Source organism: Nomascus leucogenys, chromosome 5, assembly GCF_006542625.1.
Source record: "Nomascus leucogenys isolate Asia chromosome 5, Asia_NLE_v1, whole genome shotgun sequence".
NCBI classification, from domain to species: Eukaryota; Metazoa; Chordata; class Mammalia; order Primates; family Hylobatidae; genus Nomascus; species Nomascus leucogenys.
In genome coordinates, this window is record NC_044385.1 from 8,215,149 (window position 1) to 8,228,277 (window position 13,129).

Genomic DNA, 13,129 nt, shown 5'->3' on the forward strand with positions numbered 1-13,129 from the left:
TTCATACAATGGAATACTACTCAGAAACAAAAAAGAAGTGCTGAGCCATGTTATAATATTGACAAACCTTGAAAACATTATGCCAAGTGAAATAAATCAATCACAAAGACTATACACTGTATAATTCCATTATGGAATATCTCCAGAAAAGGTAAATCTAGAGAGCCAGAAAATAAATTAGGGCCAGGAGTAAGAGGTTGGGAAGTAACTGATAATAGGTATGAGGATTCTTTTGGGGTTGATAAAAGTGTTCCAGAATTGATTGTGGTGTTGGTTGCATAACTGTGAATGCACTAAAGCCAATGAATAGCACAATTTAAATTGGGAATTACGTAGAATGTAAGTTATATTTCAATAAAGTTGTTAAAATGGGGGCTCTGGTATTCTGATTTTTTTAAAAATATCTATTTTGGAGATAATATTTAGTTGTTAGTTGGTGAAATTATACACCTACATGTACTACGTCTGCTTTCGCTTTAGTAGCAAAAAATAATTTGCATTAAGCCTCCAAATGCTTTTTTTTTGTCTTTTATTAGAATAAAGAAGTTAAAAATCTACCTTCTGTAAAATTAAATCCATTAAATTGCTTCAGGAGTCAGAGTTATTTTAAAAAATATTTTTATATTTATAATATAATAAGAGAAGAGGGTCTTGCTATGTTGCGCAGGCTGATCTTGAACTCCTGGGCTCAAGCACTCAGCCTCCCAAAGTGCCGGGAGTTCAGGCATGAGCCATTATGTCTGGCCTGATGCCTATATTTTTGATTGAGGAATAGAAAGTGTTAGATGAATTAGTGACTGCAAGGCTTGACAAGATGCAAAGGCAATCTGAAGGCAGCATGAGCTGCCCACCACAAGCTCTTGTATATCACGTGCCCCTTAGAGAAAAATCCTAAAACTGCTACCAAGAAAACTTACAGATGTACCCCCACTCATGAAATATAATCATAAAAGTTTAATTGTAAATTGCAAGCCAATTTTATTCTTAACTTTATGAGACAAAAGAAACAAACAAACAAAGAAACAAACAAAAAAAACTTCTATCAGCCCGACCTGGGGCTCCAGGACAGAATTAAGCCCTAATGGTCGAAGGCGTCTATGGTCTAGAATGGTTCTAGTTTTCTATTTTATGGAGAGCCAAGACTCAAATTATTTTCTGCATTTGGTGATGCAGGATAACTTTGGTTAAGAAAAATACTAATTTGTTTGCCTTTTGAGATATGATCCTAATTTTCCGAACACAGCTGTTTTTTCATATGTCATACAAGAAACGGTACTTTCACAAGGCACACAGCTAAAAAAAGAACACGAACTTCCCAGTTTTAAACCCAAGAATTAGAAACTGTGAAAGGCCACTATTAACTCCATTTTTTAAGAGACTCTAGCAAAATTGGATAATAGCAATTTTCACAATTATCATACAATCCTTTTGGTGATTTGTTGATATCTTTTATTTCTGTTCTTCCAGAAGATCAGATCTTTAGAGCATCATCAGAGAAAAGGTCAAATTCACCAACATGCTCATTTTTCAGAAAAACATTTTTGTTTGAGACCATCTTACTTTAAAATTAAGTGTGTAGCAAAAACACCACCATTAAGTTACAGCCATATCAGTGTGGTTTTTATGGTCCATATAATTATTGTTTTGTAAATAAAGTCCTGTCATTAAGCTTTAGTTCCACAGAAACTAACATTCTGGAAGACCTACCTTTTAACAGCACTAGGAACCTCTTCAACGTTCATAAATCTCATACTTGGAGCTGACCAAGAATCTTGAAAGAAAGCCGTAGAGAGCGCCTGGGCTCAGCCATTCTGGCGATGGAGGAAGGTCTTCTGAAGTCTCTGCTGGTGCGTGTGTTGGGCAGCAGAGCTGACTTCCTGCCTCCAATTAACTGGTAAATAATATTACAGTCTGGGCTGTTCTGAGCCCAGCTGAGATGGTTTTAGAGTGCTGTTTCTCAGAGAGGATACAGAAAGCTAATCAGAATTGTCAGCATAATTCCTCCCTGCTTAGTGTCAGGAAAGGAGCCTTGTTTATTTCAAATTACTGTGCTCAAGAAATTTTATTTTGCCATGGTTCACCAGAAACAAAGGTGAACCTACAACGAGTAGTAAGAAAATCTCAAGACATTGTTAACAGTGTTAAATAAGGTTCAGTTCTTCTAAATTACATTAATTGAGTACCTACTACTGTATATAAAAAGCACCAGCTTGGAATCTGAAGATAGCAAGAAGAAGAACATAACGTCCATTTTGCAAGATAGGTGAAGGGATTGGTGACATTAGGCAAGACACAACCTTTCTTTGGGACTGAGCTGCCTCACCTGTGAAAGGTGAGGATTTGATCACTTGCTTTCTAAGGTTCCTTTCGGGTTAGAAAGCATTTTGAAAAGCAAACAAGGCTGGGCACGGTGGCTCACGCTTGTAATCTCAGAACTTTGGGAGGCTGAAGCAGGCGGATCACCTGAGGTCAGGGGTTTGAGGCCAGCCTGGTCAACATGGTGAAACCCCGTCTCTATTAAAAACACAAAAATTAGCTGGGCATGGTAGTGCATGCCTGTAATCCCAGCTATTCCAGAGCCTGAGGCAGGAGAATCACATGAACCAAGGTTGTGCCACTGCACCCCAGCCTGGGCAACAAGAGCGAGACTCCGTCTCAAAAAAAAAAAAGTAAACAAATAACAGAATGTCCTTATTCCAGCCATCCCTAAAAAGCAGACTTAGCTTTACCTTAAATTCCAGATTTTAAATGATATTCATACACATAAAAGAGAAGCATCTATATGGTCATATTGTTGACATGATTCTTTGTTGTTTGTATCAGAATTTTGCAGATTATATTTTTTGCTGTCAACTTTTCTTATTCCACCAAGAAGGATAAGCCATATATTTTATTTTTTTTTACTGTGAATATACTTTATTTAGTCATTTTTGTTTAGAGTTGAAACTCTGGGAATTCAAAATTTATATCCTTGCCTGTGAGCTTCATACAGACACCAGGAAAAGTTTCAACGTTGCGTTCCACATTGTTTTGCTGTGCTTTGTCCAAATGAGCCTTTATGAGACAGCTGCCATCCAGTTTCATGTGGATACTCTTGCCCACAATTTCACTTGGGAAGACCAAGTCCTCGGGGATTGAGTCATGTGTGGCTTTCAGGGTACGGCTCCTTTGACGCTTTTGCTTATTTTTTTGTATGGCTTTTTCGGGTTGGCTTAGGCAGAATTCTCCTCTGAGCAATAAAGAAAACATGCTTCCCCCAAACTTTTTCTCCAATTCACGTACTAGCCAGACTTGGATTTTCTGGAAAGATTTCACTTGAGGAATGGGAACAAAAATTATGATAGCTTTCCCACCACCACCATCTTCAGTTTCCTTGGCTGCTGTGATATTCAGCTCCCTGAACTGAGCCTTGAGGTCCGAGTTAATCTCCAGCTCCAGAAACGCCTGGGAGATACCGGACTTGAACTTGTCTGGCTTCTCGCTCTTGGGCTTCGTGATCCTGGTATGCGACTGAACATGGCCTTCTCCTTGCTGAGTGCCACCTTAGGAAGAGTAAAACCACGTTTTAAAACCAATTTGTCAGGAATTCGTAATCTTCTTCTAGCTAAGATAGGATGAGACCCCTTTTCTTCCCTACACATTTGTAGATATGTAAAACCCTATCCCATGTGGGGATGATGGGGTGTACAGGGGCTACCTTGGTTAGTGTGGGTCCCCCAGAGTTAGCATGCTGGGAAGGTTTCTTACCCAGAGTTGCAGGTGACTGCAGTCAAGGCTGTGCACAGAACTAAGAGCAGATGATGGCGGATTGGCCAGAAAAGGGAGGGCCAATGGGTTACCAAAAGCATTATCAGGCAGGGTGTGGTGGCTCACACCTGTAATCCCAGCACTTTGGGAGGCCGAGGCAGTGGATCACCTGAGGTCAGGAGTTCAAGGCCACCCTGGCCAATATGGTGGAACCCCATCTCTACTAATAATACAAAAATTAGCCGTATGTGGTGGTGCATGCTTGTAATCCCAGCTACCTGGGAGGCTTGAAGCAGGAGAGTTACTGGAACCTGGAAGGCGGAGGTTGCAGTGAGCCGAGATCACGCCACTGCACTCCAGTCTGGGCGACAGAGGAAGACTCCATCAAAAAAAAACAAAAACAAAAACAAAAGCAATATCAGAGGTGTCCCCTGAGACTTAGAGTGAAGTAACACACATTAGGACAATCATGGAGACTAAGTAAACAGAGAAGGCAAAGCAGGAGGCTGATTCTGGAAAATACCTGGGACCAGGTAGGTCCAGGCTGGGAGACGCTGTGAGAAGATAATCAGGTCTAAAGGGCTGGCAGGAGAGACAGGTGTGGGAGCTTGGAGGACTGAGACTTGGGGGACAGAAGAATGTGGTGGAGCACTGTATGTGTCATCCTTGAACAAAGACAAAGACCACCTGCTCGAGCCTCGGGAGCTTCATTTAGAGGCTGAGGCAGAGTCATTGACCTGACTGTAGTGATGTGGCCTCACGAGTGAACTGGACCCCAGTACCAGTGCTGTCAGTAAAGGAATAAGAAAACATCCTAAGGCTCCCATCAATGACTCCGGATCTCATGGGTGTTGCTCCTTTGCCCTGCTAGGACCTGAGAGAGCTGATGCCTTGAAGTCACTCGACAAAGGTGTTTTGCTCACGGTTTTTCTCCCTTGGGTGCAGGGCTAGCACTGGCCACCAGGGAGGCTGTGCCCACAGTGCTCTGCTGGAGCCACTGGAGCCAGGGAGGAGCCACCCAGGGGTCATTCTGGACATTTTCTTGCCACCAACCAGACCTCACTTCCTGTTGTGAGCATTCATCTCCACAGTGTGAGCTGGTCAGATGGAGGAAAGTTGGGATGACGGGCTTGAGATCCTCTCCTTTACTCATTCAATAACTAGGTCCCAAGCACTGATCTTGTTCCAGAGCTAAGTATGGTCTGGGTCTCTTAGTGAGTGAATGACATGGCCCTTGTCCTCCAGGAGCTCACGTCTGGAGGGGAGGAGGAGGGACAGAACCATTAAAATAAAAGAAAAGTGTGAGCATAATATTGAAATAAAGCAGAGTGCTAAGAAGGGGAGATGAAGATCACTTCAAGGGTGGGAGGTGGCTCTGAAAAGCCCTCACTGAAGTGACGTTTATGCTGAGAAGGATACTTGGGGCCACTCCTGCGAAAGTCTGAGACCAGTGTGCCAGGGGAAGGGTCAATGGCCAAAAAGTCCAGGAAAAAGTGAGTTTGGCCAGAGAGGAGATAGAAAGAGGGCCAGTGTGTCTGGAGAGAGCTTGTGAGTAGAGGAGGGGAGGGCGGCTAAAGGCAGGGGTGGATTCTGGATGGCCCTGTGTTAGTGATCTACAGCTGTATGAAAGCATTATCCCAATCTTAAAGGCTTACAACAAACATGTAGATCTTCCTGTTTCTGGGGTCCAGGAATCCAGCAGGACTTATCCGGGTGCTTCTGCCATGATATCTCTCAGGAGGCTGGGACTGTGGTCTCAACTGAGGCTTGAGTGGGGTTGGATCCAATGCTAAGCTCATTCATATAGTTACTGGAAGGATTCAGTTAGGACTGATGGCCTGAGCTCCCCTCTGTCCATTTCCCTCTCTATATCCTAGGACACACGAGCCTCTCCTTAGGGCAGCTCATAACACAGCAGCTGATTCCCCAGAGTCAAGGATCTGAGAGAGGGAGAGACAGAGAGAGGACAACACAGAGAAAGGAAAGGAGAACAGAGGAGACAAAGAGCAAGATACCAGTCACAGTCATTTTATAACTGAATCTTGGAAGTGACGTCTCATCCCTTCTGCCATATTCTATTGGTTAGAAGTGAGTCACTAACTCCCCACACCAGGGGAGGACATGACACAAGGATGTGTCCACCAAGAGGTGGGGACATCTTGGAGCCATTGAGGTGGCTCCTACCGCATAGGCTTAGATGTGGCACTTGGGTTTGAATCTAAACAAACATTTAACCATTGCAAGCATTTATGAGGATGACAATATCAGAATTTCTTAAATTTCAGCCCTCCAATAGTACACACAGGGAAATGAGGCCAGGAGGAATGGGACATTTGCCAAGATCACATGGCAGGAACCCAGGCCTCTTTTTAGTCGTGTTCCATGATAATTCCTACCATCTCTTCATGCATTTCATGTCTAATTTGTCCATTACCTACATGCGATACCAGCCCACAGCTTTCCTAAGTGTTATCTCACATATCCCTGATGACATCCCTAGGCAGTCGATGCCAGGATGATCTCCATTGTGCAGGAGAGGAGGCTCAGGGAGACCCTGAGAGGCACAGTGGCTTTGCCCAGAGTCACATAAGTGGTAAGAAGGAGGAGCTGGGTCTGAACCTACATCTGTCTATTCCAGGGTGGGACCCTGGCTGCACCCAGGCCTTCCACAGGGGCTGCAGGGAGGCAGGGTTGGTGAAACGCTCTACATCTATGGAGGGTCATTGGGTAGGGGTGTGTGCAGACAGTAGCCCACAGGGTCATTTGCAGTCTTCTAATCAGGGAGGGGATTCAGGGAGGGGATGCAGGTAAGGGAACCCCATGATGTACAGAAGGTGTGGACAGCATCGTGCTGAGAAATCTGGCTGGAACCTCAACAGTGATGTCCAGCCAGGTTTCAGGGGTCGGGCTGCTCCCCTCCCCACTTCAGCGTAAACATCAACATGACGGACATACCACGTGCCTTCCAATGACAAAACCTTCCCTCCGCCTTTCAGAGACGCCCAGTCAATATATCACTCCCGGGACGTCTTCCTAGACTGCAGTCTACCACATAATTGGGCTGAGTTTATCAGTGCAGCGTCCCCTCCCCAGCTTCTGGCAGCTCTGCTCTGTGTGGTCCAGCCCTATCCCCTCCCTACACACTCACCTGCACCTTCCTCCAGGCCTCCTCACCCTCAGACTGTGCCTCAGTGGACTCTGGGTGCTCCAGCTGGACCAGGAGTAGGTGGACACAGTGCTGCAGGTCCGGGCCAGGCATGTTGAGCTGTAGGTAGGCCCCAGCACCTTGAGAGGGGGCAACTGTGGGGGCTGATAGAAATCACTGGAGTAATGATCCATCCAGGTGCCCAGCATAGAGGAGATGGTGCAGGGCGAGGCAGGTGAGCAGAACATGTAGAGGCCCAGTCTCTCCTTCCACCCTGCCCTCCAAGGGACGCCCCTGGGAAAACCTCAGACTTAGCTCATGCCTAAATTCCTGTGTGCAGCCTACAGGTCTCCTCTTCCCACTGACACTTCTCTTACCCCACCCCATGGTCTCCATCTGTGATGTCAGCGTGTGTGCGTGTGTGTGTGTGTGTGTATGTGTGTGTGTGTGTGTGTGTATGTGCGGATCTTGAGAGCTAACAGTTCCACAGGGGATGGTCAGGCAGGATGGTGATTCAAGGTCGGGACTGTCTTCCTGGGAAAGACACAGGTGGGCCCTTTCCCAAGCAGCTGCACCTACTGTCAATGCTCACACACATGGGGCCCACGTGGGGTGCAGACAGTGCAAACACTGGAGACCCCATGCACAGCATGTGCTCAAGGCACCAATGGTTCCTCCAATATCTGTTCCCACCTGTCCTGTCCCCTGCAGCCAGAAAGTGGTATTAGCCTCACTTAACCATATGGAATTGCAGGGAGTGGCTAGTTCCCTAAATGGTAATATAGGGCGCTGTAACAATTAGAAGTGGACATGGACGTGGGCCAGGATAAAGCTCCGGATCTTCAGAATTACACAAAGCACCTCACCCCTGCCTGTTGTGTAGAGGGAATAAGTCCCAGAGAAAAAATCGTCTGGTTCAAGTTCACACACTGATTCAACGAACAGCTGGTATCTTGGTTAGGATTAGTTTTGCCTACACATAGCAGAAAACCCAGAATAACAGCACCACAGAGAAGAGAGAGAAAGAGTTCTTTCTTTCTCCCATAGAGGAGCTCTGGAGGTGGGCTCCATGCTGCCCCTGGATGGCCCCCTAGGGCAGTCAGTCAGCATGCATCTTTCTGCCCCAGCATCTTCATAGCTGGTTTCCATCCTGAAGACTGTCTCAGGGCCCACGGTGACTGCTTTTCGGAGGAAAAGGAGGAGGAAAGAAGGACAAAGGGGCCTCACAGCTGTGTCAGTTCCACCTGAGCACCCTCCCCAAAGACCCTCTCAGTCCTTCTGCTCACAGCTCATCAGCTTGAACTTTGTCTGGTCCCTCTTAGCTGCAGGAGAAGTTAGGAATAATAGCCTTTTAGTTTGTTTGGAAAATTGTTTTCCTAATAAAACTGAGCTCTCTCCCTACCCTAAACTCCAAGCTGAAGGAGGCAGGAGGGATTGACTTCTTTTCGGGTGAATTGGGCATTCCTTCCCCTACCACGGCCTCTCTTTTGTTGGTGATTATTCATTCTCAGAGAGGGGACAAAAGCCGTGGTTCCAAACTAGGACATTGGAGTGGGAAACCCGCTTTCAGTTCCTCAGCAGAATGATAAGAACCTCTGCGTCGTCTTTCATCTGTCTGCGCATTGGCAGAAGGTCTGAGAAAATCCTCTTTTACATCCTAAATGGGTGGGCAAAGGTGGAGGATTGTGGAGCCTTTTGGGCAAGCAGCATGTTCCTAAACTCAGTCATGACTGAATCTCTGTAAGTGAACGAAGTGGAATGCTTTGACCTCACCATGTTGGTCCCCGGGACACCTTGACCTCTGTTGTGAGTATTACAGCAAAAACAGTCCACACAAAATAAAACTAATAATGGTGGTGAAAACTCCACATGGTAAAATTTATCACTGACAAAGAACTGATGAAAGAAAAAAATACTTAAAAAACATTTTGACATGCATTATTTGACCCCGGGCACATGAAAAGGTAGAAAGAATGATTCCGAAAAAAAAAACTTAAAAACAGAGAATATATAGTCAGTAAATTATGTGGACAAATCACTTACATAAAACTTAATTGATCCTGATAACAATTTCAGTTTTCTAAACTATAAAGAATCAAATTTTAGTGAATTAAAAATAAAAGTGAATAAACAACATTGGTTTACTTTCTATATGTTAAAAAATCAGTGAGTTAAAATACCTTACTGAAGTTTGCTCTCAACAAAATTTTAAATTGTTGATAATAATTCCTTTTTTTTTTTTTTTTTTTGAGATGGAGTTTTGCTCTTGTTGCCCAGGCTGGAGTGCAATGGCGTGATCTTGGCTCACTGCCACCTCCACCTCCCGGGTTCAAGTGATTCTCCTGCCTCAGCCTCCCGAGTAGCTGGGATTACAGGCATGTGCCACCACGCCCGGCTAATTTTGTATTTTTAGCAGAGACAGGGTTTCACCATGTTGGTCAGGCTGGTCTCGAACTCCTGGCCTAAAGTGATCCGCCCACCTCAGCCTCCCCAAGCGCTGGGATTACAGACATGAGCCACCACACCCGGCCTGCGTTGATAATAATTCTGATTTCAAAGGTTATTAAGCACAGAATAAAAATATTTTGAGAGATCGAATCACTCTGAGGTAAAGTGGCGGGGTCAGAATAGCAGGGTCAAATGGAAGGCAGCACTTGCAAGGCCAAATGGACTTTTGTCATTTTAAATGTGACACAGAGATAATAACTATGTAAATTAATCCCACAATGAAATTTTTAAGCAGGTTTATTAGAGAGATTACGGTAATAGCCAAATAACCCTTCATATTCCAGGAGTGTAACGCTGTATTTCACTGCCCTCTGGCTTTGCTGGCTGTGCACTCAGTTTGGGGAGGCAGTTCTCCCTGCGGTCACTCAGGAACCCTGAATTCTTCCACCTGGTGCCTTCACCTTCCCTGGGACTTCAACCCCATCTGCATCCAGCAGAAGAAAGAGAAGAAGCATGAAGAAATACCCGTGGGGGGATTTTATGGGCCTGGACTGGCAGTGGCGCCCATAAGTCCCACTCCCCTTTCCTTGGCAAGAACTGGTCACGTGACTACACATAACAACACAAGGGAGTCTGGGAAATGTGGTACAGCTTTGTGTGCAGAGAAGGGGAGAATGGATTTTGCTGGACAACTAGAGTTCTCTGCAACAGTGATTAACTCATTTGGATTAATTGTGTTTCTCGTTTTATTTTGTTTTAAGACAGGGTCTTGCTCTATTACCCAGGCTGAAGTGTAGTGGTGTAATCATGGCTAACTGCAGCCTGGACCTTCCAGGATTAAATGATCTTCCCACCTTGGCCTCCTGAGTAGCTGGGACCACAGGCACGTGCCACCACACCCAGATAATTTCTTAACTTTTTGTAGAGATAGGATTTCACCGTGTTGCCCAGGCTGGCCCCAAGCTCCTGGGCTCAAGCAATCCCTCCACCAACTCGACCTCCCAGAGTTCTGGGATTACAAGCATGAGCCAACATGCCTGACCAAATGTGATTCTCAAATCTTTGTTGAGTGTCTACTGTGAGCTAGGCCCGAGCTAAGAGCTGGACAGAGAGCTGCACCATAGCCTGAGAGAAGCTCCCAGTCTACAGAAGGAGATCAGACGTGGTATGAAGTGCTTGCTATCCTAAGAAGGATAAAGTGAAAGTGCTAGAAGGCTAGTGAATTATTCCAGCATAGGAAGCTGCCTGAAGAAGACAGCAACTGAGCTCCATTTTTGTAGAGAAACTAGATTTGGCTGGTAGAGGAAGACAGCAGGGGGAGCTACAGAAGCATGTAATTTTTTTTTCTTTTTTGAGGTAGAGTTTTGCTCTTGTTGCCCAGGCTGGAGTGCAATGGCGCGATCTCAGCTCACCGCAACCTCCGCCTTCCGGGTTCAAGTGAGTCTCCTGCCTCAGCCTCCCGAGTAGCTGGGATTACAGGCAAGTGCTACCACGCCTGGCTAATTTTGTATTTTTAGTAGAGAGGGGGTTTCTTCATGTTGGTCAGGCTGATCTTGAACTCCCTACCTCAGGTGATCCGCCCGCCTTGGCCTCCCAAAGTGCTGGGATTACAGGTGTGAGCCACGGTGCCCGGCCCAGAAGCATGTAATTTATGTACCAGTTACAGTAAGGAATGCTAGACAGCAATTAAAATCAGATTTTCAGAAACATTAAATGCCACGAATAAGTGCTCATATTAAGTGCAAAAGTAACTGGGAATACAGGATTTCCCACTGGTTTTGAAAAAAATCTCTATATCTAAATTAGATGAACGTATACAACTCTTTTGAGTGATAGTTTTCATTTCTCTGAAATGTTTTATTGTTTATAAAATCAGCCGGGCACGGCGGCTCACGCCTATAATCCCAGCTACTCGCGAGGCTGAAGCAGGAGAATAGCTTGAACCCAGGCAGCGAAAGTTGCAGTGAGCCGAGATCGTGCCACTGCACTCCAGCCTGGGCAGCAGAGTAAGGCTCCGTCACAAAATAATAAATAAATAAATAAGTAAATAAATAAATAAATAAATAAATAAATTAGAAGGATTCCATCAATATACTTTCGTTTGGTTTACTATTATCTTTAAACCAGACATATATAGCTGTGATGTAAACCAGTTATTCTCAACACTGTCCCACCCCTCACCCTGCTAACGTTGTGAGACTGCAACCTTGCCTCCATTTTCTGTCCTAGAATCCAAAGCCTCGTTCAGCTGCTCAATAAATACTCCCTGAAATGGTGCACTGGGGAGAGACCTATTTTTTCATAATGTGCAATGACAAAACAAAGACTTCCACTAGGAAGCACCCCCAAAGCATTGAATCTTACACAATTTGTTTTCGATCTAATCAAAATCCTGAGGAGACGCCTTTTATTTTTTTTTATTTATTAAAAAAAAAAGACACCTCACTTTTAACGTGATCTTTAGGAGACAAAGTTACGGAGCCCTGCAGCATTCATGCCATTCTCTCATATGGCCACCAGAGAGCAGTGTGTGACTGCTTTTGACGATGATATTGCCCATTTCAATAGTTGTTCAAGCTGGCCTTCTTCAGAATGTGTTCATGACCTTAGGGAATTTCTTTTTCTTTTCTGTTTTTTCAGACAGGGTCTCGCTCTGTCACTCAGGCTGGAGTACATGGCATGATCATAGCCTACTGTAAACTCAAACTCCTGGGCTCGAGCAACCTCCACTGCCCCTGCCCTTAGCCTCCCTAGTAGCTATGACTACAGGTGTGCACCACCACACCTAGCTAGCTTTTAAAATTTTTTGGAGAGGCAGAGTCTTGCTATGTTGCTCAGGCAGGTTTTGAACTCCTGGCCTCAAGTGATTCTCCACCCTTAGCCTCCCAAAACACTGGGATTACGTACAGGTGTGAGCCACTGCACCTGACTGAGAATGTCTTCAATAAACATTTTTTTATATCTCTATTACCATTTGGAAGCTAATGAAAATCCCCTATAAGGAACAAATATAAGATAATCCTCTGACTGGAAATGTACCCTGAGACAAAGGCTGCCGTGGACAATTGTGTCTGACCCCAGGATCTGTGTCCAGATCTGCCACTCCCTTCTCCATCCATCCATTCTACAAACCTCTCTCTCTACAAAGTATCTTTTGACAATTGGATATAATGTACTAGAGATACTTCCTAATCACAGCAATCCCTTCTTTGTGATATGAATCTTTTGGTAACAAGGGGTCTTCCTCATAACAGAGTAGAATATGAAATAAAGGAAGACCAAACAAAGGATATTGGCAGGAGGTCTCAGTGGAAGTCTGTCCAGAGGGGAAACCTCATGTTAGCATAGCAAAAATCCATTATACAGTGTCTGCTATCTCCAACGCAGTGAGTTTCCATTTTCCCTCTAAAAATTTGCTAAAATCCTTTATATTCTAAGAACATCACGTTATAATAACAAAAGTAGTCATAACAATTTTAAGAAAAAGACAAAATTACTGTTTTAATCACCAGATGCTCCAGCTTCAACAGTTCATCCCTCAGTATTCTATCATAATCATTGGTCAGCCTCACAAGATAGTAATTTGAGAGGAGTAATTCTACACCTCGGTTCTGACCATACCAGAGGTTCTTAGCCCAGTACCTGGCCCAGCAGAGGTGCCTTAGAATACCCAGCAAATGAACTTGGGTCACAGGATCTGACAGGTTGGAGAAGAGCATTTGACACTGGGACTCATCTAAAACAGCTCAGATATGAGGTCACCATAAACATGCTACTTGATAACCTGAC

At 44.8% G+C, this 13,129-nt stretch overlaps 1 pseudogene; it reads right to left on the minus strand.

Moving 5' to 3' along the window:
• Window positions 1-2,934: 2,934 nt before the first annotated feature.
• LOC100601167 lies at window positions 2,935-7,006 on the minus strand (annotated as a pseudogene).
• Window positions 7,007-13,129: the final 6,123 nt, after the last annotated feature.